The sequence below is a fragment of the Garra rufa genome, unplaced genomic scaffold (assembly GCF_049309525.1).
Source record: "Garra rufa unplaced genomic scaffold, GarRuf1.0 hap1_unplaced_002, whole genome shotgun sequence".
NCBI lineage: Eukaryota > Metazoa > Chordata > Actinopteri > Cypriniformes > Cyprinidae > Garra > Garra rufa.
Genome location: NW_027394277.1, coordinates 13,004,795 through 13,029,661, shown reverse-complemented (window position 1 = coordinate 13,029,661; position 24,867 = coordinate 13,004,795). Strand labels below are relative to the sequence as shown.

Sequence of the window (24,867 nt, the reverse complement as noted above, 5' to 3'; positions counted from 1 at the left end):
ACTGTATAAGAGAGCAGCATGACAAACAAAGGACAGTCACCAAACTGTTGGATTGAGGAGTTGCTAATTTTAGAGCTCACCTTTCCATTCACCACCTGCAAACTTTGGATTACACTTTCTGTGGATTGTATATACACCGGTGGACACTCACATTGGACTTATCAACACACTGGGATTCTTGGACTGTTTTTAGGGTATGGACAAATGAACTGTATTCTTTTAACAGCGTTTACCTCGTTTTATCGTGTTGTTTTAAAGTCTTTTATGTGAACCTTGTAAATAAACCAAATCTATTTAAACCAATCTTCTTTTATGTCTCATTCTTTTAACCACTAGTCATCTCTCACAGTTAAATCTGACCCCATTTTAGTCTTGTAACTCGGCTGATAAGGCCGATTGTTACACTTGGATGGGAGACCGCCTGGGATTACCAGGTGCTGTAAGCTTTTGCCTTTTCTTCACTATTTATATAATATGCTGGCTTTTACGGAGGCTGATCTTTAAATAGCCCACTTTTTGGAGCAGCCCTCGCTTACGGCCATACCGCGCTGAGAGCGCCCGATCTCGTCTGATCTCGGAAGCTAAGCAGCGTCGGGCCTGCTTAGTACTTGGATGGGAGACCGCCTGGGAATACCAGGTGCTGTAAGCTTTTGCCTTTTCTTCACTATTTATATAATATGCTGGCTTTTAGAAAGACGTGTTTTACCGCTCTATTTATTACAATCATTTAAATGTATTATAGAGTTTTAAGTGTTTTACATGTTTTTTAGGCCATTTTATTACTCTTAACATTTTAAGTGAGTGTGTGTCTTTAAAAAATGGATGGTTGGCCTGCCATGTGACTAGACACATGACAGGAAGCAGGAAGTACAACTGTATAAGAGAGCAGCATGACAAACAAAGGACAGTCACCAAACTGTTGGATTGAGGAGTTGCTAATTTTAGAGCTCACCTTTCCATTCACCACCTGCAAACTTTGGATTACACTTTCTGTGGATTGTATATACACCGGTGGACACTCACATTGGACTTATCAACACACTGGGATTCTTGGACTGTTTTTAGGGTATGGACAAATGAACTGTATTCTTTTAACAGCGTTTACCTCGTTTTATCGTGTTGTTTTAAAGTCTTTTATGTGAACCTTGTAAATAAACCAAATCTATTTAAACCAATCTTCTTTTATGTCTCATTCTTTTAACCACTAGTCATCTCTCACAGTTAAATCTGATCCCATTTTAGTCTTGTAACTCGGCTGATAAGGCCGATTGTTACACTTGGATGGGAGACCGCCTGGGAATACCAGGTGCTGTAAGCTTTTGCCTTTTCTTCACTATTTATATAATATGCTGGCTTTTACGGAGGCTGATCTTTAAATAGCCCACTTTTTGGAGCAGCCCTCGCTTACGGCCATACCGCGCTGAGAGCGCCCGATCTCGTCTGATCTCGGAAGCTAAGCAGCGTCGGGCCTGCTTAGTACTTGGATGGGAGACCGCCTGGGAATACCAGGTGCTGTAAGCTTTTGCCTTTTCTTCACTATTTATATAATATGCTGGCTTTTACGGAGGCTGATCTTTAAATAGCCCACTTTTTGGAGCAGCCCTCGCTTACGGCCATACCGCGCTGAGAGCGCCCGATCTCGTCTGATCTCGGAAGCTAAGCAGCGTCGGGCCTGCTTAGTACTTGGATGGGAGACCGCCTGGGAATACCAGGTGCTGTAAGCTTTTGCCTTTTCTTCACTATTTATATAATATGCTGGCTTTTAGAAAGACGTGTTTTACCGCTCTATTTATTACAATCATTTAAATGTATTATAGAGTTTTAAGTGTTTTACATGTTTTTTAGGCCATTTTATTACTCTTAACATTTTAAGTGAGTGTGTGTCTTTAAAAAATGGATGGTTGGCCTGCCATGTGACTAGACACATGACAGGAAGCAGGAAGTACAACTGTATAAGAGAGCAGCATGACAAACAAAGGACAGTCACCAAACTGTTGGATTGAGGAGTTGCTAATTTTAGAGCTCACCTTTCCATTCACCACCTGCAAACTTTGGATTACACTTTCTGTGGATTGTATATACAACCGGTGGACACTCACATTGGACTTATCAACACACTGGGATTCTTGGACTGTTTTTAGGGTATGGACAAATGAACTGTATTCTTTTAACAGCGTTTACCTCGTTTTATCGTGTTGTTTTAAAGTCTTTTATGTGAACCTTGTAAATAAACCAAATCTATTTAAACCAATCTTCTTTTATGTCTCATTCTTTTAACCACTAGTCATCTCTCACAGTTAAATCTGACCCCATTTTAGTCTTGTAACTCGGCTGATAAGGCCGATTGTTACACTTGGATGGGAGACCGCCTGGGATTACCAGGTGCTGTAAGCTTTTGCCTTTTCTTCACTATTTATATAATATGCTGGCTTTTACGGAGGCTGATCTTTAAATAGCCCACTTTTTGGAGCAGCCCTCGCTTACGGCCATACCGCGCTGAGAGCGCCCGATCTCGTCTGATCTCGGAAGCTAAGCAGCGTCGGGCCTGCTTAGTACTTGGATGGGAGACCGCCTGGGAATACCAGGTGCTGTAAGCTTTTGCCTTTTCTTCACTATTTATATAATATGCTGGCTTTTAGAAAGACGTGTTTTACCGCTCTATTTATTACAATCATTTAAATGTATTATAGAGTTTTAAGTGTTTTACATGTTTTTTAGGCCATTTTATTACTCTTAACATTTTAAGTGAGTGTGTGTCTTTAAAAAATGGATGGTTGGCCTGCCATGTGACTAGACACATGACAGGAAGCAGGAAGTACAACTGTATAAGAGAGCAGCATGACAAACAAAGGACAGTCACCAAACTGTTGGATTGAGGAGTTGCTAATTTTAGAGCTCACCTTTCCATTCACCACCTGCAAACTTTGGATTACACTTTCTGTGGATTGTATATACACCGGTGGACACTCACATTGGACTTATCAACACACTGGGATTCTTGGACTGTTTTTAGGGTATGGACAAATGAACTGTATTCTTTTAACAGCGTTTACCTCGTTTTATCGTGTTGTTTTAAAGTCTTTTATGTGAACCTTGTAAATAAACCAAATCTATTTAAACCAATCTTCTTTTATGTCTCATTCTTTTAACCACTAGTCATCTCTCACAGTTAAATCTGATCCCATTTTAGTCTTGTAACTCGGCTGATAAGGCCGATTGTTACACTTGGATGGGAGACCGCCTGGGAATACCAGGTGCTGTAAGCTTTTGCCTTTTCTTCACTATTTATATAATATGCTGGCTTTTACGGAGGCTGATCTTTAAATAGCCCACATTTTGGAGCAGCCCTCGCTTACGGCCATACCGCGCTGAGAGCGCCCGATCTCGTCTGATCTCGGAAGCTAAGCAGCGTCGGGCCTGCTTAGTACTTGGATGGGAGACCGCCTGGGAATACCAGGTGCTGTAAGCTTTTGCCTTTTCTTCACTATTTATATAATATGCTGGCTTTTACGGAGGCTGATCTTTAAATAGCCCACTTTTTGGAGCAGCCCTCGCTTACGGCCATACCGCGCTGAGAGCGCCCGATCTCGTCTGATCTCGGAAGCTAAGCAGCGTCGGGCCTGCTTAGTACTTGGATGGGAGACCGCCTGGGAATACCAGGTGCTGTAAGCTTTTGCCTTTTCTTCACTATTTATATAATATGCTGGCTTTTAGAAAGACGTGTTTTACCGCTCTATTTATTACAATCATTTAAATGTATTATAGAGTTTTAAGTGTTTTACATGTTTTTTAGGCCATTTTATTACTCTTAACATTTTAAGTGAGTGTGTGTCTTTAAAAAATGGATGGTTGGCCTGCCATGTGACTAGACACATGACAGGAAGCAGGAAGTACAACTGTATAAGAGAGCAGCATGACAAACAAAGGACAGTCACCAAACTGTTGGATTGAGGAGTTGCTAATTTTAGAGCTCACCTTTCCATTCACCACCTGCAAACTTTGGATTACACTTTCTGTGGATTGTATATACACCGGTGGACACTCACATTGGACTTATCAACACACTGGGATTCTTGGACTGTTTTTAGGGTATGGACAAATGAACTGTATTCTTTTAACAGCGTTTACCTCGTTTTATCGTGTTGTTTTAAAGTCTTTTATGTGAACCTTGTAAATAAACCAAATCTATTTAAACCAATCTTCTTTTATGTCTCATTCTTTTAACCACTAGTCATCTCTCACAGTTAAATCTGACCCCATTTTAGTCTTGTAACTCGGCTGATAAGGCCGATTGTTACACTTGGATGGGAGACCGCCTGGGATTACCAGGTGCTGTAAGCTTTTGCCTTTTCTTCACTATTTATATAATATGCTGGCTTTTACGGAGGCTGATCTTTAAATAGCCCACTTTTTGGAGCAGCCCTCGCTTACGGCCATACCGCGCTGAGAGCGCCCGATCTCGTCTGATCTCGGAAGCTAAGCAGCGTCGGGCCTGCTTAGTACTTGGATGGGAGACCGCCTGGGAATACCAGGTGCTGTAAGCTTTTGCCTTTTCTTCACTATTTATATAATATGCTGGCTTTTAGAAAGACGTGTTTTACCGCTCTATTTATTACAATCATTTAAATGTATTATAGAGTTTTAAGTGTTTTACATGTTTTTTAGGCCATTTTATTACTCTTAACATTTTAAGTGAGTGTGTGTCTTTAAAAAATGGATGGTTGGCCTGCCATGTGACTAGACACATGACAGGAAGCAGGAAGTACAACTGTATAAGAGAGCAGCATGACAAACAAAGGACAGTCACCAAACTGTTGGATTGAGGAGTTGCTAATTTTAGAGCTCACCTTTCCATTCACCACCTGCAAACTTTGGATTACACTTTCTGTGGATTGTATATACACCGGTGGACACTCACATTGGACTTATCAACACACTGGGATTCTTGGACTGTTTTTAGGGTATGGACAAATGAACTGTATTCTTTTAACAGCGTTTACCTCGTTTTATCGTGTTGTTTTAAAGTCTTTTATGTGAACCTTGTAAATAAACCAAATCTATTTAAACCAATCTTCTTTTATGTCTCATTCTTTTAACCACTAGTCATCTCTCACAGTTAAATCTGATCCCATTTTAGTCTTGTAACTCGGCTGATAAGGCCGATTGTTACACTTGGATGGGAGACCGCCTGGGAATACCAGGTGCTGTAAGCTTTTGCCTTTTCTTCACTATTTATATAATATGCTGGCTTTTACGGAGGCTGATCTTTAAATAGCCCACTTTTTGGAGCAGCCCTCGCTTACGGCCATACCGCGCTGAGAGCGCCCGATCTCGTCTGATCTCGGAAGCTAAGCAGCGTCGGGCCTGCTTAGTACTTGGATGGGAGACCGCCTGGGAATACCAGGTGCTGTAAGCTTTTGCCTTTTCTTCACTATTTATATAATATGCTGGCTTTTACGGAGGCTGATCTTTAAATAGCCCACTTTTTGGAGCAGCCCTCGCTTACGGCCATACCGCGCTGAGAGCGCCCGATCTCGTCTGATCTCGGAAGCTAAGCAGCGTCGGGCCTGCTTAGTACTTGGATGGGAGACCGCCTGGGAATACCAGGTGCTGTAAGCTTTTGCCTTTTCTTCACTATTTATATAATATGCTGGCTTTTAGAAAGACGTGTTTTACCGCTCTATTTATTACAATCATTTAAATGTATTATAGAGTTTTAAGTGTTTTACATGTTTTTTAGGCCATTTTATTACTCTTAACATTTTAAGTGAGTGTGTGTCTTTAAAAAATGGATGGTTGGCCTGCCATGTGACTAGACACATGACAGGAAGCAGGAAGTACAACTGTATAAGAGAGCAGCATGACAAACAAAGGACAGTCACCAAACTGTTGGATTGAGGAGTTGCTAATTTTAGAGCTCACCTTTCCATTCACCACCTGCAAACTTTGGATTACACTTTCTGTGGATTGTATATACACCGGTGGACACTCACATTGGACTTATCAACACACTGGGATTCTTGGACTGTTTTTAGGGTATGGACAAATGAACTGTATTCTTTTAACAGCGTTTACCTCGTTTTATCGTGTTGTTTTAAAGTCTTTTATGTGAACCTTGTAAATAAACCAAATCTATTTAAACCAATCTTCTTTTATGTCTCATTCTTTTAACCACTAGTCATCTCTCACAGTTAAATCTGACCCCATTTTAGTCTTGTAACTCGGCTGATAAGGCCGATTGTTACACTTGGATGGGAGACCGCCTGGGATTACCAGGTGCTGTAAGCTTTTGCCTTTTCTTCACTATTTATATAATATGCTGGCTTTTACGGAGGCTGATCTTTAAATAGCCCACTTTTTGGAGCAGCCCTCGCTTACGGCCATACCGCGCTGAGAGCGCCCGATCTCGTCTGATCTCGGAAGCTAAGCAGCGTCGGGCCTGCTTAGTACTTGGATGGGAGACCGCCTGGGAATACCAGGTGCTGTAAGCTTTTGCCTTTTCTTCACTATTTATATAATATGCTGGCTTTTAGAAAGACGTGTTTTACCGCTCTATTTATTACAATCATTTAAATGTATTATAGAGTTTTAAGTGTTTTACATGTTTTTTAGGCCATTTTATTACTCTTAACATTTTAAGTGAGTGTGTGTCTTTAAAAAATGGATGGTTGGCCTGCCATGTGACTAGACACATGACAGGAAGCAGGAAGTACAACTGTATAAGAGAGCAGCATGACAAACAAAGGACAGTCACCAAACTGTTGGATTGAGGAGTTGCTAATTTTAGAGCTCACCTTTCCATTCACCACCTGCAAACTTTGGATTACACTTTCTGTGGATTGTATATACACCGGTGGACACTCACATTGGACTTATCAACACACTGGGATTCTTGGACTGTTTTTAGGGTATGGACAAATGAACTGTATTCTTTTAACAGCGTTTACCTCGTTTTATCGTGTTGTTTTAAAGTCTTTTATGTGAACCTTGTAAATAAACCAAATCTATTTAAACCAATCTTCTTTTATGTCTCATTCTTTTAACCACTAGTCATCTCTCACAGTTAAATCTGATCCCATTTTAGTCTTGTAACTCGGCTGATAAGGCCGATTGTTACACTTGGATGGGAGACCGCCTGGGAATACCAGGTGCTGTAAGCTTTTGCCTTTTCTTCACTATTTATATAATATGCTGGCTTTTACGGAGGCTGATCTTTAAATAGCCCACTTTTTGGAGCAGCCCTCGCTTACGGCCATACCGCGCTGAGAGCGCCCGATCTCGTCTGATCTCGGAAGCTAAGCAGCGTCGGGCCTGCTTAGTACTTGGATGGGAGACCGCCTGGGAATACCAGGTGCTGTAAGCTTTTGCCTTTTCTTCACTATTTATATAATATGCTGGCTTTTACGGAGGCTGATCTTTAAATAGCCCACTTTTTGGAGCAGCCCTCGCTTACGGCCATACCGCGCTGAGAGCGCCCGATCTCGTCTGATCTCGGAAGCTAAGCAGCGTCGGGCCTGCTTAGTACTTGGATGGGAGACCGCCTGGGAATACCAGGTGCTGTAAGCTTTTGCCTTTTCTTCACTATTTATATAATATGCTGGCTTTTAGAAAGACGTGTTTTACCGCTCTATTTATTACAATCATTTAAATGTATTATAGAGTTTTAAGTGTTTTACATGTTTTTTAGGCCATTTTATTACTCTTAACATTTTAAGTGAGTGTGTGTCTTTAAAAAATGGATGGTTGGCCTGCCATGTGACTAGACACATGACAGGAAGCAGGAAGTACAACTGTATAAGAGAGCAGCATGACAAACAAAGGACAGTCACCAAACTGTTGGATTGAGGAGTTGCTAATTTTAGAGCTCACCTTTCCATTCACCACCTGCAAACTTTGGATTACACTTTCTGTGGATTGTATATACACCGGTGGACACTCACATTGGACTTATCAACACACTGGGATTCTTGGACTGTTTTTAGGGTATGGACAAATGAACTGTATTCTTTTAACAGCGTTTACCTCGTTTTATCGTGTTGTTTTAAAGTCTTTTATGTGAACCTTGTAAATAAACCAAATCTATTTAAACCAATCTTCTTTTATGTCTCATTCTTTTAACCACTAGTCATCTCTCACAGTTAAATCTGATCCCATTTTAGTCTTGTAACTCGGCTGATAAGGCCGATTGTTACACTTGGATGGGAGACCGCCTGGGAATACCAGGTGCTGTAAGCTTTTGCCTTTTCTTCACTATTTATATAATATGCTGGCTTTTACGGAGGCTGATCTTTAAATAGCCCACTTTTTGGAGCAGCCCTCGCTTACGGCCATACCGCGCTGAGAGCGCCCGATCTCGTCTGATCTCGGAAGCTAAGCAGCGTCGGGCCTGCTTAGTACTTGGATGGGAGACCGCCTGGGAATACCAGGTGCTGTAAGCTTTTGCCTTTTCTTCACTATTTATATAATATGCTGGCTTTTACGGAGGCTGATCTTTAAATAGCCCACTTTTTGGAGCAGCCCTCGCTTACGGCCATACCGCGCTGAGAGCGCCCGATCTCGTCTGATCTCGGAAGCTAAGCAGCGTCGGGCCTGCTTAGTACTTGGATGGGAGACCGCCTGGGAATACCAGGTGCTGTAAGCTTTTGCCTTTTCTTCACTATTTATATAATATGCTGGCTTTTAGAAAGACGTGTTTTACCGCTCTATTTATTACAATCATTTAAATGTATTATAGAGTTTTAAGTGTTTTACATGTTTTTTAGGCCATTTTATTACTCTTAACATTTTAAGTGAGTGTGTGTCTTTAAAAAATGGATGGTTGGCCTGCCATGTGACTAGACACATGACAGGAAGCAGGAAGTACAACTGTATAAGAGAGCAGCATGACAAACAAAGGACAGTCACCAAACTGTTGGATTGAGGAGTTGCTAATTTTAGAGCTCACCTTTCCATTCACCACCTGCAAACTTTGGATTACACTTTCTGTGGATTGTATATACACCGGTGGACACTCACATTGGACTTATCAACACACTGGGATTCTTGGACTGTTTTTAGGGTATGGACAAATGAACTGTATTCTTTTAACAGCGTTTACCTCGTTTTATCGTGTTGTTTTAAAGTCTTTTATGTGAACCTTGTAAATAAACCAAATCTATTTAAACCAATCTTCTTTTATGTCTCATTCTTTTAACCACTAGTCATCTCTCACAGTTAAATCTGACCCCATTTTAGTCTTGTAACTCGGCTGATAAGGCCGATTGTTACACTTGGATGGGAGACCGCCTGGGATTACCAGGTGCTGTAAGCTTTTGCCTTTTCTTCACTATTTATATAATATGCTGGCTTTTACGGAGGCTGATCTTTAAATAGCCCACTTTTTGGAGCAGCCCTCGCTTACGGCCATACCGCGCTGAGAGCGCCCGATCTCGTCTGATCTCGGAAGCTAAGCAGCGTCGGGCCTGCTTAGTACTTGGATGGGAGACCGCCTGGGAATACCAGGTGCTGTAAGCTTTTGCCTTTTCTTCACTATTTATATAATATGCTGGCTTTTACGGAGGCTGATCTTTAAATAGCCCACTTTTTGGAGCAGCCCTCGCTTACGGCCATACCGCGCTGAGAGCGCCCGATCTCGTCTGATCTCGGAAGCTAAGCAGCGTCGGGCCTGCTTAGTACTTGGATGGGAGACCGCCTGGGAATACCAGGTGCTGTAAGCTTTTGCCTTTTCTTCACTATTTATATAATATGCTGGCTTTTAGAAAGACGTGTTTTACCGCTCTATTTATTACAATCATTTAAATGTATTATAGAGTTTTAAGTGTTTTACATGTTTTTTAGGCCATTTTATTACTCTTAACATTTTAAGTGAGTGTGTGTCTTTAAAAAATGGATGGTTGGCCTGCCATGTGACTAGACACATGACAGGAAGCAGGAAGTACAACTGTATAAGAGAGCAGCATGACAAACAAAGGACAGTCACCAAACTGTTGGATTGAGGAGTTGCTAATTTTAGAGCTCACCTTTCCATTCACCACCTGCAAACTTTGGATTACACTTTCTGTGGATTGTATATACACCGGTGGACACTCACATTGGACTTATCAACACACTGGGATTCTTGGACTGTTTTTAGGGTATGGACAAATGAACTGTATTCTTTTAACAGCGTTTACCTCGTTTTATCGTGTTGTTTTAAAGTCTTTTATGTGAACCTTGTAAATAAACCAAATCTATTTAAACCAATCTTCTTTTATGTCTCATTCTTTTAACCACTAGTCATCTCTCACAGTTAAATCTGACCCCATTTTAGTCTTGTAACTCGGCTGATAAGGCCGATTGTTACACTTGGATGGGAGACCGCCTGGGATTACCAGGTGCTGTAAGCTTTTGCCTTTTCTTCACTATTTATATAATATGCTGGCTTTTACGGAGGCTGATCTTTAAATAGCCCACTTTTTGGAGCAGCCCTCGCTTACGGCCATACCGCGCTGAGAGCGCCCGATCTCGTCTGATCTCGGAAGCTAAGCAGCGTCGGGCCTGCTTAGTACTTGGATGGGAGACCGCCTGGGAATACCAGGTGCTGTAAGCTTTTGCCTTTTCTTCACTATTTATATAATATGCTGGCTTTTAGAAAGACGTGTTTTACCGCTCTATTTATTACAATCATTTAAATGTATTATAGAGTTTTAAGTGTTTTACATGTTTTTTAGGCCATTTTATTACTCTTAACATTTTAAGTGAGTGTGTGTCTTTAAAAAATGGATGGTTGGCCTGCCATGTGACTAGACACATGACAGGAAGCAGGAAGTACAACTGTATAAGAGAGCAGCATGACAAACAAAGGACAGTCACCAAACTGTTGGATTGAGGAGTTGCTAATTTTAGAGCTCACCTTTCCATTCACCACCTGCAAACTTTGGATTACACTTTCTGTGGATTGTATATACACCGGTGGACACTCACATTGGACTTATCAACACACTGGGATTCTTGGACTGTTTTTAGGGTATGGACAAATGAACTGTATTCTTTTAACAGCGTTTACCTCGTTTTATCGTGTTGTTTTAAAGTCTTTTATGTGAACCTTGTAAATAAACCAAATCTATTTAAACCAATCTTCTTTTATGTCTCATTCTTTTAACCACTAGTCATCTCTCACAGTTAAATCTGATCCCATTTTAGTCTTGTAACTCGGCTGATAAGGCCGATTGTTACACTTGGATGGGAGACCGCCTGGGAATACCAGGTGCTGTAAGCTTTTGCCTTTTCTTCACTATTTATATAATATGCTGGCTTTTACGGAGGCTGATCTTTAAATAGCCCACTTTTTGGAGCAGCCCTCGCTTACGGCCATACCGCGCTGAGAGCGCCCGATCTCGTCTGATCTCGGAAGCTAAGCAGCGTCGGGCCTGCTTAGTACTTGGATGGGAGACCGCCTGGGAATACCAGGTGCTGTAAGCTTTTGCCTTTTCTTCACTATTTATATAATATGCTGGCTTTTACGGAGGCTGATCTTTAAATAGCCCACTTTTTGGAGCAGCCCTCGCTTACGGCCATACCGCGCTGAGAGCGCCCGATCTCGTCTGATCTCGGAAGCTAAGCAGCGTCGGGCCTGCTTAGTACTTGGATGGGAGACCGCCTGGGAATACCAGGTGCTGTAAGCTTTTGCCTTTTCTTCACTATTTATATAATATGCTGGCTTTTAGAAAGACGTGTTTTACCGCTCTATTTATTACAATCATTTAAATGTATTATAGAGTTTTAAGTGTTTTACATGTTTTTTAGGCCATTTTATTACTCTTAACATTTTAAGTGAGTGTGTGTCTTTAAAAAATGGATGGTTGGCCTGCCATGTGACTAGACACATGACAGGAAGCAGGAAGTACAACTGTATAAGAGAGCAGCATGACAAACAAAGGACAGTCACCAAACTGTTGGATTGAGGAGTTGCTAATTTTAGAGCTCACCTTTCCATTCACCACCTGCAAACTTTGGATTACACTTTCTGTGGATTGTATATACACCGGTGGACACTCACATTGGACTTATCAACACACTGGGATTCTTGGACTGTTTTTAGGGTATGGACAAATGAACTGTATTCTTTTAACAGCGTTTACCTCGTTTTATCGTGTTGTTTTAAAGTCTTTTATGTGAACCTTGTAAATAAACCAAATCTATTTAAACCAATCTTCTTTTATGTCTCATTCTTTTAACCACTAGTCATCTCTCACAGTTAAATCTGACCCCATTTTAGTCTTGTAACTCGGCTGATAAGGCCGATTGTTACACTTGGATGGGAGACCGCCTGGGATTACCAGGTGCTGTAAGCTTTTGCCTTTTCTTCACTATTTATATAATATGCTGGCTTTTACGGAGGCTGATCTTTAAATAGCCCACTTTTTGGAGCAGCCCTCGCTTACGGCCATACCGCGCTGAGAGCGCCCGATCTCGTCTGATCTCGGAAGCTAAGCAGCGTCGGGCCTGCTTAGTACTTGGATGGGAGACCGCCTGGGAATACCAGGTGCTGTAAGCTTTTGCCTTTTCTTCACTATTTATATAATATGCTGGCTTTTAGAAAGACGTGTTTTACCGCTCTATTTATTACAATCATTTAAATGTATTATAGAGTTTTAAGTGTTTTACATGTTTTTTAGGCCATTTTATTACTCTTAACATTTTAAGTGAGTGTGTGTCTTTAAAAAATGGATGGTTGGCCTGCCATGTGACTAGACACATGACAGGAAGCAGGAAGTACAACTGTATAAGAGAGCAGCATGACAAACAAAGGACAGTCACCAAACTGTTGGATTGAGGAGTTGCTAATTTTAGAGCTCACCTTTCCATTCACCACCTGCAAACTTTGGATTACACTTTCTGTGGATTGTATATACACCGGTGGACACTCACATTGGACTTATCAACACACTGGGATTCTTGGACTGTTTTTAGGGTATGGACAAATGAACTGTATTCTTTTAACAGCGTTTACCTCGTTTTATCGTGTTGTTTTAAAGTCTTTTATGTGAACCTTGTAAATAAACCAAATCTATTTAAACCAATCTTCTTTTATGTCTCATTCTTTTAACCACTAGTCATCTCTCACAGTTAAATCTGATCCCATTTTAGTCTTGTAACTCGGCTGATAAGGCCGATTGTTACACTTGGATGGGAGACCGCCTGGGAATACCAGGTGCTGTAAGCTTTTGCCTTTTCTTCACTATTTATATAATATGCTGGCTTTTACGGAGGCTGATCTTTAAATAGCCCACTTTTTGGAGCAGCCCTCGCTTACGGCCATACCGCGCTGAGAGCGCCCGATCTCGTCTGATCTCGGAAGCTAAGCAGCGTCGGGCCTGCTTAGTACTTGGATGGGAGACCGCCTGGGAATACCAGGTGCTGTAAGCTTTTGCCTTTTCTTCACTATTTATATAATATGCTGGCTTTTACGGAGGCTGATCTTTAAATAGCCCACTTTTTGGAGCAGCCCTCGCTTACGGCCATACCGCGCTGAGAGTGCCCGATCTCGTCTGATCTCGGAAGCTAAGCAGCGTCGGGCCTGCTTAGTACTTGGATGGGAGACCGCCTGGGAATACCAGGTGCTGTAAGCTTTTGCCTTTTCTTCACTATTTATATAATATGCTGGCTTTTAGAAAGACGTGTTTTACCGCTCTATTTATTACAATCATTTAAATGTATTATAGAGTTTTAAGTGTTTTACATGTTTTTTAGGCCATTTTATTACTCTTAACATTTTAAGTGAGTGTGTGTCTTTAAAAAATGGATGGTTGGCCTGCCATGTGACTAGACACATGACAGGAAGCAGGAAGTACAACTGTATAAGAGAGCAGCATGACAAACAAAGGACAGTCACCAAACTGTTGGATTGAGGAGTTGCTAATTTTAGAGCTCACCTTTCCATTCACCACCTGCAAACTTTGGATTACACTTTCTGTGGATTGTATATACACCGGTGGACACTCACATTGGACTTATCAACACACTGGGATTCTTGGACTGTTTTTAGGGTATGGACAAATGAACTGTATTCTTTTAACAGCGTTTACCTCGTTTTATCGTGTTGTTTTAAAGTCTTTTATGTGAACCTTGTAAATAAACCAAATCTATTTAAACCAATCTTCTTTTATGTCTCATTCTTTTAACCACTAGTCATCTCTCACAGTTAAATCTGACCCCATTTTAGTCTTGTAACTCGGCTGATAAGGCCGATTGTTACACTTGGATGGGAGACCGCCTGGGATTACCAGGTGCTGTAAGCTTTTGCCTTTTCTTCACTATTTATATAATATGCTGGCTTTTACGGAGGCTGATCTTTAAATAGCCCACTTTTTGGAGCAGCCCTCGCTTACGGCCATACCGCGCTGAGAGCGCCCGATCTCGTCTGATCTCGGAAACTAAGCAGCGTCGGGCCTGCTTAGTACTTGGATGGGAGACCGCCTGGGAATACCAGGTGCTGTAAGCTTTTGCCTTTTCTTCACTATTTATATAATATGCTGGCTTTTAGAAAGACGTGTTTTACCGCTCTATTTATTACAATCATTTAAATGTATTATAGAGTTTTAAGTGTTTTACATGTTTTTTAGGCCATTTTATTACTCTTAACATTTTAAGTGAGTGTGTGTCTTTAAAAAATGGATGGTTGGCCTGCCATGTGACTAGACACATGACAGGAAGCAGGAAGTACAACTGTATAAGAGAGCAGCATGACAAACAAAGGACAGTCACCAAACTGTTGGATTGAGGAGTTGCTAATTTTAGAGCTCACCTTTCCATTCACCACCTGCAAACTTTGGATTACACTTTCTGTGGATTGTATATACACCGGTGGACACTCACATTGGACTTATCAACACACTGGGATTCTTGGACTGTTTTTAGGGTATGGACAAATGAACTGTATTCTTTTAACAGCGTTTACCTCGTTTTATCGTGTTGTTTTAAAGTCTTTTATGTGAACCTTGTAAATAAACCAAATCTATTTAAACCAATCTTCTTTTATGTCTCATTCTTTTAACCACTAGTCATCTCTCACAGTTAAATCTGATCCCATTTTAGTCTTGTAACTCGGCTGATAAGGCCGATTGTTACACTTGGATGGGAGACCGCCTGGGAATACCAGGTGCTGTAAGCTTTTGCCTTTTCTTCACTATTTATATAATATGCTGGCTTTTACGGAGGCTGATCTTTAAATAGCCCACTTTTTGGAGCAGCCCTCGCTTACGGCCATACCGCGCTGAGAGCGCCCGATCTCGTCTGATCTCGGAAGCTAAGCAGCGTCGGGCCTGCTTAGTACTTGGATGGGAGACCGCCTGGGAATACCAGGTGCTGTAAGCTTTTGCCTTTTCTTCACTATTTATATAATATGCTGGCTTTTACGGAGGCTGATCTTTAAATAGCCCACTTTTTGGAGCAGCCCTCGCTTACGGCCATACCGCGCTGAGAGCGCCCGATCTCGTCTGATCTCGGAAGCTAAGCAGCGTCGGGCCTGCTTAGTACTTGGATGGGAGACCGCCTGGGAATACCAGGTGCTGTAAGCTTTTGCCTTTTCTTCACTATTTATATAATATGCTGGCTTTTAGAAAGACGTGTTTTACCGCTCTATTTATTACAATCATTTAAATGTATTATAGAGTTTTAAGTGTTTTACATGTTTTTTAGGCCATTTTATTACTCTTAACATTTTAAGTGAGTGTGTGTCTTTAAAAAATGGATGGTTGGCCTGCCATGTGACTAGACACATGACAGGAAGCAGGAAGTACAACTGTATAAGAGAGCAGCATGACAAACAAAGGACAGTCACCAAACTGTTGGATTGAGGAGTTGCTAATTTTAGAGCTCACCTTTCCATTCACCACCTGCAAACTTTGGATTACACTTTCTGTGGATTGTATATACACCGGTGGACACTCACATTGGACTTATCAACACACTGGGATTCTTGGACTGTTTTTAGGGTATGGACAAATGAACTGTATTCTTTTAACAGCGTTTACCTCGTTTTATCGTGTTGTTTTAAAGTCTTTTATGTGAACCTTGTAAATAAACCAAATCTATTTAAACCAATCTTCTTTTATGTCTCATTCTTTTAACCACTAGTCATCTCTCACAGTTAAATCTGACCCCATTTTAGTCTTGTAACTCGGCTGATAAGGCCGATTGTTACACTTGGATGGGAGACCGCCTGGGATTACCAGGTGCTGTAAGCTTTTGCCTTTTCTTCACTATTTATATAATATGCTGGCTTTTACGGAGGCTGATCTTTAAATAGCCCACTTTTTGGAGCAGCCCTCGCTTACGGCCATACCGCGCTGAGAGCGCCCGATCTCGTCTGATCTCGGAAGCTAAGCAGCGTCGGGCCTGCTTAGTACTTGGATGGGAGACCGCCTGGGAATACCAGGTGCTGTAAGCTTTTGCCTTTTCTTCACTATTTATATAATATGCTGGCTTTTAGAAAGACGTGTTTTACCGCTCTATTTATTACAATCATTTAAATGTATTATAGAGTTTTAAGTGTTTTACATGTTTTTTAGGCCATTTTATTACTCTTAACATTTTAAGTGAGTGTGTGTCTTTAAAAAATGGATGGTTGGCCTGCCATGTGACTAGACACATGACAGGAAGCAGGAAGTACAACTGTATAAGAGAGCAGCATGACAAACAAAGGACAGTCACCAAACTGTTGGATTGAGGAGTTGCTAATTTTAGAGCTCACCTTTCCATTCACCACCTGCAAACTTTGGATTACACTTTCTGTGGATTGTATATACACCGGTGGACACTCACATTGGACTTATCAACACACTGGGATTCTTGGACTGTTTTTAGGGTATGGACAAATGAACTGTATTCTTTTAACAGCGTTTACCTCGTTTTATCGTGTTGTTTTAAAGTCTTTTATGTGAACCTTGTAAATAAACCAAATCTATTTAAACCAATCTTCTTTTATGTCTCATTCTTTTAACCACTAGTCATCTCTCACAGTTAAATCTGATCCCATTTTAGTCTTGTAACTCGGCTGATAAGGCCGATTGTTACACTTGGATGGGAGACCGCCTGGGAATACCAGGTGCTGTAAGCTTTTGCCTTTTCTTCACTATTTATATAATATGCTGGCTTTTACGGAGGCTGATCTTTAAATAGCCCACTTTTTGGAGCAGCCCTCGCTTACGGCCATACCGCGCTGAGAGCGCCCGATCTCGTCTGATCTCGGAAGCTAAGCAGCGTCGGGCCTGCTTAGTACTTGGATGGGAGACCGCCTGGGAATACCAGGTGCTGTAAGCTTTTGCCTTTTCTTCACTATTTATATAATATGCTGGCTTTTACGGAGGCTGATCTTTAAATAGCCCACTTTTTGGAGCAGCCCTCGCTTACGGCCATACCGCGCTGAGAGCGCCCGATCTCGTCTGATCTCGGAAGCTAAGCAGCGTCGGGCCTGCTTAGTACTTGGATGGGAGACCGCCTGGGAATACCAGGTGCTGTAAGCTTTTGCCTTTTCTTCACTATTTATATAATATGCTGGCTTTTAGAAAGACGTGTTTTACCGCTCTATTTATTACAATCATTTAAATGTATTATAGAGTTTTAAGTGTTTTACATGTTTTTTAGGCCATTTTATTACTCTTAACATTTTAAGTGAGTGTGTGTCTTTAAAAAATGGATGGTTGGCCTGCCATGTGACTAGACACATGACAGGAAGCAGGAAGTACAACTGTATAAGAGAGCAGCATGACAAACAAAGGACAGTCACCAAACTGTTGGATTAAGGAGTTGCTAATTTTAGAGCTCACCTTTCCATTCACCACCTGCAAACTTTGGATTACACTTTCTGTGGATTGTATATACACCGGTGGACACTCACATTGGACTTATCAACACACTGGGATTCTTGGACTGTTTTTAGGGTATGGACAAATGAACTGTATTCTTTTAACAGCGTTTACCTCGTTTTATCGTGTTGTTTTAAAGTCTTTTATGTGAACCTTGTAAATAAACCAAATCTATTTAAACCAATCTTCTTTTATGTCTCATTCTTTTAACCACTAGTCATCTCTCACAGTTAAATCTGACCCCATTTTAGTCTTGTAACTCGGCTGATAAGGCCGATTGTTACACTTGGATGGGAGACCGCCTGGGATTACCAGGTGCTGTAAGCTTTTGCCTTTTCTTCACTATTTATATAATATGCTGGCTTTTACGGAGGCTGATCTTTAAATAGCCCACTTTTTGGAGCAGCCCTCGCTTACGGCCATACCGCGCTGAGAGCGCCCGATCTCGTCTGATCTCGGAAGCTAAGCAGCGTCGGGCCTGCTTAGTACTTGGATGGGAGACCGCCTGGGAATACCAGGTGCTGTAAGCTTTTGCCTTTTCTTCACTATTTATATAATATGCTGGCTTTTAGAAAGACGTGTTTTACCGCTCTATTTATTACAATCATTTAAATGTATTATAGAGTTTTAAGTGTTTTACATGTTTTTTAGGCCATTTTATTACTCTTAACATTTTAAGTGAGTGTGTGTCTTTAAAAAATGGATGGTTGGCCTGCCATGTGACTAGACACATGACAGGAAGCAGGAAGTACAACTGTATAAGAGAGCAGCATGACAAACAAAGGACAGTCACCAAACTGTTGGATTGAGGAGTTGCTAATTTTAGAGCTCACCTTTCCATTCACCACCTGCAAACTTTGGATTACACTTTCTGTGGATTGTATATACACCGGTGGACACTCACATTGGACTTATCAACACACTGGGATTCTTGGACTGTTTTTAGGGTATGGACAAATGAACTGTATTCTTTTAACAGCGTTTACCTCGTTTTATCGTGTTGTTTTAAAGTCTTTTATGTGAACCTTGTAAATAAACCAAATCTATTTAAACCAATCTTCTTTTATGTCTCATTCTTTTAACCACTAGTCATCTCTCACAGTTAAATCTGATCCCATTTTAGTCTTGTAACTCGGCTGATAAGGCCGATTGTTACACTTGGATGGGAGACCGCCTGGGAATACCAGGTGCTGTAAGCTTTTGCCTTTTCTTCACTATTTATATAATATGCTGGCTTTTACGGAGGCTGATCTTTAAATAGCCCACTTTTTGGAGCAGCCCTCGCTTACGGCCATACCGCGCTGAGAGCGCCCGATCTCGTCTGATCTCGGAAGCTAAGCAGCGTCGGGCCTGCTTAGTACTTGGATGGGAGACCGCCTGGGAATACCAGGTGCTGTAAGCTTTTGCCTTTTCTTCACTATTTATATAATATGCTGGCTTTTACGGAGGCTGATCTTTAAATAGCCCACTTTTTGGAGCAGCCCTCGCTTACGGCCATACCGCGCTGAGAGCGCCCGATCTCGTCTGATCTCGGAAGCTAAGCAGGGTCGGGCCTGCTTAGTACTTGGATGGGAGACCGCCTGGGAATACCAGGTGCTGTAAGCTTTTGCCTTTTCTTCACTATTTATATAATATGCTGGCTTTTAGAAAGACGTGTTTTACCGCTCTATTTATTACAATCATTTAAATGTATTATAGAGTTTTAAGTGTTTTACATGTTTTTTAGGCCATTTTATTACTCTTAACATTTTAAGTGAGTGTGTGTCTTTAAAAAATGGATGGTTGGCCTGCCATGTGACTAGACACATGACAGGAAGCAGGAAGTACAACTGTATAAGAGAGCAGCATGACAAACAAAGGACAGTCACCAAACTGTTGGATTGAGGAGTTGCTAATTTTAGAGCTCACCTTTCCATTCACCACCTGCAAACTTTGGATTACACTTTCTGTGGATTGTATATACACCGGTGGACACTCACATTGGACTTATCAACACACTGGGATTCTTGGACTGTTTTTAGGGTATGGACAAATGAACTGTATTCTTTTAACAGCGTTTACCTCGTTTTATCGTGTTGTTTTAAAGTCTTTTATGTGAACCTTGTAAATAAACCAAATCTATTTAAACCAATCTTCTTTTATGTCTCATTCTTTTAACCACTAGTCATCTCTCACAGTTAAATCTGATCCCATTTTAGTCTTGTAACTCGGCTGATAAGGCCGATTGTTACACTTGGATGGGAGACCGCCTGGGAATACCAGGTGCTGTAAGCTTTTGCCTTTTCTTCACTATTTATATAATATGCTGGCTTTTACGGAGGCTGATCTTTAAATAGCCCACTTTTTGGAGCAGCCCTCGCTTACGGCCATACCGCGCTGAGAGCGCCCGATCTCGTCTGATCTCGGAAGCTAAGCAGCGTCGGGCCTGCTTAGTACTTGGATGGGAGACCGCCTGGGAATACCAGGTGCTGTAAGCTTTTGCCTTTTCTTCACTATTTATATAATATGCTGGCTTTTACGGAGGCTGATCTTTAAATAGCCCACTTTTTGGAGCAGCCCTCGCTTACGGCCATACCGCGCTGAGAGCGCCCGATCTCGTCTGATCTCGGAAGCTAAGCAGCGTCGGGCCTGCTTAGTACTTGGATGGGAGACCGCCTGGGAATACCAGGTGCTGTAAGCTTTTGCCTTTTCTTCACTATTTATATAATATGCTGGCTTTTAGAAAGACGTGTTTTACCGCTCTATTTATTACAATCATTTAAATGTATTATAGAGTTTTAAGTGTTTTACATGTTTTTTAGGCCATTTTATTACTCTTAACATTTTAAGTGAGTGTGTGTCTTTAAAAAATGGATGGTTGGCCTGCCATGTGACTAGACACATGACAGGAAGCAGGAAGTACAACTGTATAAGAGAGCAGCATGACAAACAAAGGACAGTCACCAAACTGTTGGATTAAGGAGTTGCTAATTTTAGAGCTCACCTTTCCATTCACCACCTGCAAACTTTGGATTACACTTTCTGTGGATTGTATATACACCGGTGGACACTCACATTGGACTTATCAACACACTGGGATTCTTGGACTGTTTTTAGGGTATGGACAAATGAACTGTATTCTTTTAACAGCGTTTACCTCGTTTTATCGTGTTGTTTTAAAGTCTTTTATGTGAACCTTGTAAATAAACCAAATCTATTTAAACCAATCTTCTTTTATGTCTCATTCTTTTAACCACTAGTCATCTCTCACAGTTAAATCTGACCCCATTTTAGTCTTGTAACTCGGCTGATAAGGCCGATTGTTACACTTGGATGGGAGACCGCCTGGGATTACCAGGTGCTGTAAGCTTTTGCCTTTTCTTCACTATTTATATAATATGCTGGCTTTTACGGAGGCTGATCTTTAAATAGCCCACTTTTTGGAGCAGCCCTCGCTTACGGCCATACCGCGCTGAGAGCGCCCGATCTCGTCTGATCTCGGAAGCTAAGCAGCGTCGGGCCTGCTTAGTACTTGGATGGGAGACCGCCTGGGAATACCAGGTGCTGTAAGCTTTTGCCTTTTCTTCACTATTTATATAATATGCTGGCTTTTAGAAAGACGTGTTTTACCGCTCTATTTATTACAATCATTTAAATGTATTATAGAGTTTTAAGTGTTTTACATGTTTTTTAGGCCATTTTATTACTCTTAACATTTTAAGTGAGTGTGTGTCTTTAAAAAATGGATGGTTGGCCTGCCATGTGACTAGACACATGACAGGAAGCAGGAAGTACAACTGTATAAGAGAGCAGCATGACAAACAAAGGACAGTCACCAAACTGTTGGATTGAGGAGTTGCTAATTTTAGAGCTCACCTTTCCATTCACCACCTGCAAACTTTGGATTACACTTTCTGTGGATTGTATATACACCGGTGGACACTCACATTGGACTTATCAACACACTGGGATTCTTGGACTGTTTTTAGGGTATGGACAAATGAACTGTATTCTTTTAACAGCGTTTACCTCGTTTTATCGTGTTGTTTTAAAGTCTTTTATGTTAACCTTGTAAATAAACCAAATCTATTTAAACCAATCTTCTTTTATGTCTCATTCTTTTAACCACTAGTCATCTCTCACAGTTAAATCTGACCCCATTTTAGTCTTGTAACTCGGCTGATAAGGCCGATTGTTACACTTGGATGGGAGACCGCCTGGGAATACCAGGTGCTGTAAGCTTTTGCCTTTTCTTCACTATTTATATAATATGCTGGCTTTTACGGAGGCTGATCTTTAAATAGCCCACTTTTTGGAGCAGCCCTCGCTTACGGCCATACCGCGCTGAGAGCGCCCGATCTCGTCTGATCTCGGAAGCTAAGCAGCGTCGGGCCTGCTTAGTACTTGGATGGGAGACCGCCTGGGAATACCAGGTGCTGTAAGCTTTTGCCTTTTCTTCACTATTTATATAATATGCTGGCTTTTACGGAGGCTGATCTTTAAATAGCCCACTTTTTGGAGCAGCCCTCGCTTACGGCCATACCGCGCTGAGAGCGCCCGATCTCGTCTGATCTCGGAAGCTAAGCAGCGTCGGGCCTGCTTAGTACTTGGATGGGAGACCGCCTGGGAATACCAGGTGCTGTAAGCTTTTGCCTTTTCTTCACTATTTATATAATATGCTGGCTTTTAGAAAGACGTGTTTTACCGCTCTATTTATTACAATCATTTAAATGTATTATAGAGTTTTAAGTGTTTTACATGTTTTTTAGGCCATTTTATTACTCTTAACATTTTAAGTGAGTGTGTGTCTTTAAAAAATGGATGGTTGGCCTGCCATGTGACTAGACACATGACAGGAAGCAGGAAGTACAACTGTATAAGAGAGCAGCATGACAAACAAAGGACAGTCACCAAACTGTTGGATTGAGGAGTTGCTAATTTTAGAGCTCACCTTTCCATTCACCACCTGCAAACTTTGGATTACACTTTCTGTGGATTGTATATACACCGGTGGACACTCACATTGGACTTATCAACACACTGGGATTCTTGGACTGTTTTTAGGGTATGGACAAATGAACTGTATTCTTTTAACAGCGTTTACCTCGTTTTATCGTGTTGTTTTAAAGTCTTTTATGTGAACCTTGTAAATAAACCAAATCTATTTAAACCAATCTTCTTTTATGTCTCATTCTTTTAACCACTAGTCATCTCTCACAGTTAAATCTGATCCCATTTTAGTCTTGTAACTCGGCTGATAAGGCCGATTGTTACACTTGGATGGGAGACCGCCTGGGAATACCAGGTGCTGTAAGCTTTTGCCTTTTCTTCACTATTTATATAATATGCTGGCTTTTACGGAGGCTGATCTTTAAATAGCCCACTTTTTGGAGCAGCCCTCGCTTACGGCCATACTGCGCTGAGAGCGCCCGATCTCGTCTGATCTCGGAAGCTAAGCAGCGTCGGGCCTGCTTAGTACTTGGATGGGAGACCGCCTGGGAATACCAGGTGCTGTAAGCTTTTGCCTTTTCTTCACTATTTATATAATATGCTGGCTTTTACGGAGGCTGATCTTTAAATAGCCCACTTTTTGGAGCAGCCCTCGCTTACGGCCATACCGCGCTGAGAGCGCCCGATCTCGTCTGATCTCGGAAGCTAAGCAGCGTCGGGCCTGCTTAGTACTTGGATGGGAGACCGCCTGGGAATACCAGGTGCTGTAAGCTTTTGCCTTTTCTTCACTATTTATATAATATGCTGGCTTTTAGAAAGACGTGTTTTACCGCTCTATTTATTACAATCATTTAAATGTATTATAGAGTTTTAAGTGTTTTACATGTTTTTTAGGCCATTTTATTACTCTTAACATTTTAAGTGAGTGTGTGTCTTTAAAAAATGGATGGTTGGCCTGCCATGTGACTAGACACATGACAGGAAGCAGGAAGTACAACTGTATAAGAGAGCAGCATGACAAACAAAGGACAGTCACCAAACTGTTGGATTGAGGAGTTGCTAATTTTAGAGCTCACCTTTCCATTCACCACCTGCAAACTTTGGATTACACTTTCTGTGGATTGTATATACACCGGTGGACACTCACATTGGACTTATCAACACACTGGGATTCTTGGACTGTTTTTAGGGTATGGACAAATGAACTGTATTCTTTTAACAGCGTTTACCTCGTTTTATCGTGTTGTTTTAAAGTCTTTTATGTGAACCTTGTAAATAAACCAAATCTATTTAAACCAATCTTCTTTTATGTCTCATTCTTTTAACCACTAGTCATCTCTCACAGTTAAATCTGACCCCATTTTAGTCTTGTAACTCGGCTGATAAGGCCGATTGTTACACTTGGATGGGAGACCGCCTGGGATTACCAGGTGCTGTAAGCTTTTGCCTTTTCTTCACTATTTATATAATATGCTGGCTTTTACGGAGGCTGATCTTTAAATAGCCCACTTTTTGGAGCAGCCCTCGCTTACGGCCATACTGCGCTGAGAGCGCCCGATCTCGTCTGATCTCGGAAGCTAAGCAGCGTCGGGCCTGCTTAGTACTTGGATGGGAGACCGCCTGGGAATACCAGGTGCTGTAAGCTTTTGCCTTTTCTTCACTATTTATATAATATGCTGGCTTTTAGAAAGACGTGTTTTACCGCTCTATTTATTACAATCATTTAAATGTATTATAGAGTTTTAAGTGTTTTACATGTTTTTTAGGCCATTTTATTACTCTTAACATTTTAAGTGAGTGTGTGTCTTTAAAAAATGGATGGTTGGCCTGCCATGTGACTAGACACATGACAGGAAGCAGGAAGTACAACTGTATAAGAGAGCAGCATGACAAACAAAGGACAGTCACCAAACTGTTGGATTAAGGAGTTGCTAATTTTAGAGCTCACCTTTCCATTCACCACCTGCAAACTTTGGATTACACTTTCTGTGGATTGTATATACACCGGTGGACACTCACATTGGACTTATCAACACACTGGGATTCTTGGACTGTTTTTAGGGTATGGACAAATGAACTGTATTCTTTTAAC

General features: G+C 41.3%; 39 non-coding genes across 39 annotated transcripts; all 39 read left to right on the top strand.

Moving 5' to 3' along the window:
- Positions 1 to 530: 530 nt before the first annotated feature.
- Positions 531 to 649, top strand: LOC141306446 (5S ribosomal RNA). The gene has a single exon (XR_012345405.1). It is a non-coding gene; the product is annotated as a 5S ribosomal RNA (ribosomal RNA).
- Positions 650 to 1,402: 753 nt separating this feature from the next.
- Positions 1,403 to 1,521, top strand: LOC141306445 (5S ribosomal RNA). Its single transcript, XR_012345404.1, has one exon. It is a non-coding gene; the product is annotated as a 5S ribosomal RNA (ribosomal RNA).
- An 84-nt stretch (positions 1,522 to 1,605) lies between these two features.
- On the top strand, positions 1,606 to 1,724 carry LOC141306444 (5S ribosomal RNA). Its single transcript, XR_012345403.1, has one exon. It is a non-coding gene; the product is annotated as a 5S ribosomal RNA (ribosomal RNA).
- Positions 1,725 to 2,478: 754 nt separating this feature from the next.
- Positions 2,479 to 2,597, top strand: LOC141306442 (5S ribosomal RNA). The gene has a single exon (XR_012345402.1). It is a non-coding gene; the product is annotated as a 5S ribosomal RNA (ribosomal RNA).
- A 753-nt stretch (positions 2,598 to 3,350) lies between these two features.
- LOC141306441 (5S ribosomal RNA) lies at positions 3,351 to 3,469 on the top strand. The gene has a single exon (XR_012345401.1). It is a non-coding gene; the product is annotated as a 5S ribosomal RNA (ribosomal RNA).
- An 84-nt stretch (positions 3,470 to 3,553) lies between these two features.
- Positions 3,554 to 3,672, top strand: LOC141306440 (5S ribosomal RNA). The gene has a single exon (XR_012345400.1). It is a non-coding gene; the product is annotated as a 5S ribosomal RNA (ribosomal RNA).
- A 753-nt stretch (positions 3,673 to 4,425) lies between these two features.
- LOC141306439 (5S ribosomal RNA) lies at positions 4,426 to 4,544 on the top strand. The gene has a single exon (XR_012345399.1). It is a non-coding gene; the product is annotated as a 5S ribosomal RNA (ribosomal RNA).
- A 753-nt stretch (positions 4,545 to 5,297) lies between these two features.
- On the top strand, positions 5,298 to 5,416 carry LOC141306438 (5S ribosomal RNA). The gene has a single exon (XR_012345398.1). It is a non-coding gene; the product is annotated as a 5S ribosomal RNA (ribosomal RNA).
- An 84-nt stretch (positions 5,417 to 5,500) lies between these two features.
- LOC141306437 (5S ribosomal RNA) lies at positions 5,501 to 5,619 on the top strand. Its single transcript, XR_012345396.1, has one exon. It is a non-coding gene; the product is annotated as a 5S ribosomal RNA (ribosomal RNA).
- Positions 5,620 to 6,372: 753 nt separating this feature from the next.
- LOC141306436 (5S ribosomal RNA) lies at positions 6,373 to 6,491 on the top strand. Its single transcript, XR_012345395.1, has one exon. It is a non-coding gene; the product is annotated as a 5S ribosomal RNA (ribosomal RNA).
- Positions 6,492 to 7,244: 753 nt separating this feature from the next.
- Positions 7,245 to 7,363, top strand: LOC141306434 (5S ribosomal RNA). Its single transcript, XR_012345393.1, has one exon. It is a non-coding gene; the product is annotated as a 5S ribosomal RNA (ribosomal RNA).
- Positions 7,364 to 7,447: 84 nt separating this feature from the next.
- On the top strand, positions 7,448 to 7,566 carry LOC141306433 (5S ribosomal RNA). The gene has a single exon (XR_012345392.1). It is a non-coding gene; the product is annotated as a 5S ribosomal RNA (ribosomal RNA).
- A 753-nt stretch (positions 7,567 to 8,319) lies between these two features.
- Positions 8,320 to 8,438, top strand: LOC141306431 (5S ribosomal RNA). Its single transcript, XR_012345391.1, has one exon. It is a non-coding gene; the product is annotated as a 5S ribosomal RNA (ribosomal RNA).
- An 84-nt stretch (positions 8,439 to 8,522) lies between these two features.
- On the top strand, positions 8,523 to 8,641 carry LOC141306430 (5S ribosomal RNA). Its single transcript, XR_012345390.1, has one exon. It is a non-coding gene; the product is annotated as a 5S ribosomal RNA (ribosomal RNA).
- A 753-nt stretch (positions 8,642 to 9,394) lies between these two features.
- LOC141306429 (5S ribosomal RNA) lies at positions 9,395 to 9,513 on the top strand. The gene has a single exon (XR_012345389.1). It is a non-coding gene; the product is annotated as a 5S ribosomal RNA (ribosomal RNA).
- An 84-nt stretch (positions 9,514 to 9,597) lies between these two features.
- Positions 9,598 to 9,716, top strand: LOC141306428 (5S ribosomal RNA). The gene has a single exon (XR_012345388.1). It is a non-coding gene; the product is annotated as a 5S ribosomal RNA (ribosomal RNA).
- Positions 9,717 to 10,469: 753 nt separating this feature from the next.
- On the top strand, positions 10,470 to 10,588 carry LOC141306427 (5S ribosomal RNA). Its single transcript, XR_012345387.1, has one exon. It is a non-coding gene; the product is annotated as a 5S ribosomal RNA (ribosomal RNA).
- A 753-nt stretch (positions 10,589 to 11,341) lies between these two features.
- LOC141306426 (5S ribosomal RNA) lies at positions 11,342 to 11,460 on the top strand. Its single transcript, XR_012345385.1, has one exon. It is a non-coding gene; the product is annotated as a 5S ribosomal RNA (ribosomal RNA).
- Positions 11,461 to 11,544: 84 nt separating this feature from the next.
- LOC141306425 (5S ribosomal RNA) lies at positions 11,545 to 11,663 on the top strand. The gene has a single exon (XR_012345384.1). It is a non-coding gene; the product is annotated as a 5S ribosomal RNA (ribosomal RNA).
- Positions 11,664 to 12,416: 753 nt separating this feature from the next.
- Positions 12,417 to 12,535, top strand: LOC141306424 (5S ribosomal RNA). Its single transcript, XR_012345383.1, has one exon. It is a non-coding gene; the product is annotated as a 5S ribosomal RNA (ribosomal RNA).
- Positions 12,536 to 13,288: 753 nt separating this feature from the next.
- Positions 13,289 to 13,407, top strand: LOC141306422 (5S ribosomal RNA). The gene has a single exon (XR_012345381.1). It is a non-coding gene; the product is annotated as a 5S ribosomal RNA (ribosomal RNA).
- An 84-nt stretch (positions 13,408 to 13,491) lies between these two features.
- Positions 13,492 to 13,610, top strand: LOC141306783 (5S ribosomal RNA). The gene has a single exon (XR_012345741.1). It is a non-coding gene; the product is annotated as a 5S ribosomal RNA (ribosomal RNA).
- A 753-nt stretch (positions 13,611 to 14,363) lies between these two features.
- On the top strand, positions 14,364 to 14,482 carry LOC141307401 (5S ribosomal RNA). Its single transcript, XR_012346355.1, has one exon. It is a non-coding gene; the product is annotated as a 5S ribosomal RNA (ribosomal RNA).
- A 753-nt stretch (positions 14,483 to 15,235) lies between these two features.
- LOC141306420 (5S ribosomal RNA) lies at positions 15,236 to 15,354 on the top strand. The gene has a single exon (XR_012345380.1). It is a non-coding gene; the product is annotated as a 5S ribosomal RNA (ribosomal RNA).
- Positions 15,355 to 15,438: 84 nt separating this feature from the next.
- LOC141306419 (5S ribosomal RNA) lies at positions 15,439 to 15,557 on the top strand. Its single transcript, XR_012345379.1, has one exon. It is a non-coding gene; the product is annotated as a 5S ribosomal RNA (ribosomal RNA).
- Positions 15,558 to 16,310: 753 nt separating this feature from the next.
- LOC141306418 (5S ribosomal RNA) lies at positions 16,311 to 16,429 on the top strand. Its single transcript, XR_012345378.1, has one exon. It is a non-coding gene; the product is annotated as a 5S ribosomal RNA (ribosomal RNA).
- Positions 16,430 to 17,182: 753 nt separating this feature from the next.
- On the top strand, positions 17,183 to 17,301 carry LOC141306417 (5S ribosomal RNA). The gene has a single exon (XR_012345377.1). It is a non-coding gene; the product is annotated as a 5S ribosomal RNA (ribosomal RNA).
- Positions 17,302 to 17,385: 84 nt separating this feature from the next.
- LOC141306416 (5S ribosomal RNA) lies at positions 17,386 to 17,504 on the top strand. Its single transcript, XR_012345376.1, has one exon. It is a non-coding gene; the product is annotated as a 5S ribosomal RNA (ribosomal RNA).
- A 753-nt stretch (positions 17,505 to 18,257) lies between these two features.
- Positions 18,258 to 18,376, top strand: LOC141306415 (5S ribosomal RNA). Its single transcript, XR_012345374.1, has one exon. It is a non-coding gene; the product is annotated as a 5S ribosomal RNA (ribosomal RNA).
- Positions 18,377 to 19,129: 753 nt separating this feature from the next.
- LOC141306414 (5S ribosomal RNA) lies at positions 19,130 to 19,248 on the top strand. The gene has a single exon (XR_012345373.1). It is a non-coding gene; the product is annotated as a 5S ribosomal RNA (ribosomal RNA).
- An 84-nt stretch (positions 19,249 to 19,332) lies between these two features.
- On the top strand, positions 19,333 to 19,451 carry LOC141307133 (5S ribosomal RNA). The gene has a single exon (XR_012346087.1). It is a non-coding gene; the product is annotated as a 5S ribosomal RNA (ribosomal RNA).
- A 753-nt stretch (positions 19,452 to 20,204) lies between these two features.
- Positions 20,205 to 20,323, top strand: LOC141306413 (5S ribosomal RNA). Its single transcript, XR_012345372.1, has one exon. It is a non-coding gene; the product is annotated as a 5S ribosomal RNA (ribosomal RNA).
- Positions 20,324 to 20,407: 84 nt separating this feature from the next.
- Positions 20,408 to 20,526, top strand: LOC141306412 (5S ribosomal RNA). Its single transcript, XR_012345371.1, has one exon. It is a non-coding gene; the product is annotated as a 5S ribosomal RNA (ribosomal RNA).
- A 753-nt stretch (positions 20,527 to 21,279) lies between these two features.
- Positions 21,280 to 21,398, top strand: LOC141306409 (5S ribosomal RNA). The gene has a single exon (XR_012345369.1). It is a non-coding gene; the product is annotated as a 5S ribosomal RNA (ribosomal RNA).
- A 753-nt stretch (positions 21,399 to 22,151) lies between these two features.
- LOC141306408 (5S ribosomal RNA) lies at positions 22,152 to 22,270 on the top strand. Its single transcript, XR_012345368.1, has one exon. It is a non-coding gene; the product is annotated as a 5S ribosomal RNA (ribosomal RNA).
- An 84-nt stretch (positions 22,271 to 22,354) lies between these two features.
- LOC141306407 (5S ribosomal RNA) lies at positions 22,355 to 22,473 on the top strand. The gene has a single exon (XR_012345367.1). It is a non-coding gene; the product is annotated as a 5S ribosomal RNA (ribosomal RNA).
- A 753-nt stretch (positions 22,474 to 23,226) lies between these two features.
- On the top strand, positions 23,227 to 23,345 carry LOC141307072 (5S ribosomal RNA). The gene has a single exon (XR_012346028.1). It is a non-coding gene; the product is annotated as a 5S ribosomal RNA (ribosomal RNA).
- Positions 23,346 to 23,429: 84 nt separating this feature from the next.
- On the top strand, positions 23,430 to 23,548 carry LOC141306406 (5S ribosomal RNA). The gene has a single exon (XR_012345366.1). It is a non-coding gene; the product is annotated as a 5S ribosomal RNA (ribosomal RNA).
- Positions 23,549 to 24,301: 753 nt separating this feature from the next.
- On the top strand, positions 24,302 to 24,420 carry LOC141307071 (5S ribosomal RNA). The gene has a single exon (XR_012346027.1). It is a non-coding gene; the product is annotated as a 5S ribosomal RNA (ribosomal RNA).
- Positions 24,421 to 24,867: the final 447 nt, after the last annotated feature.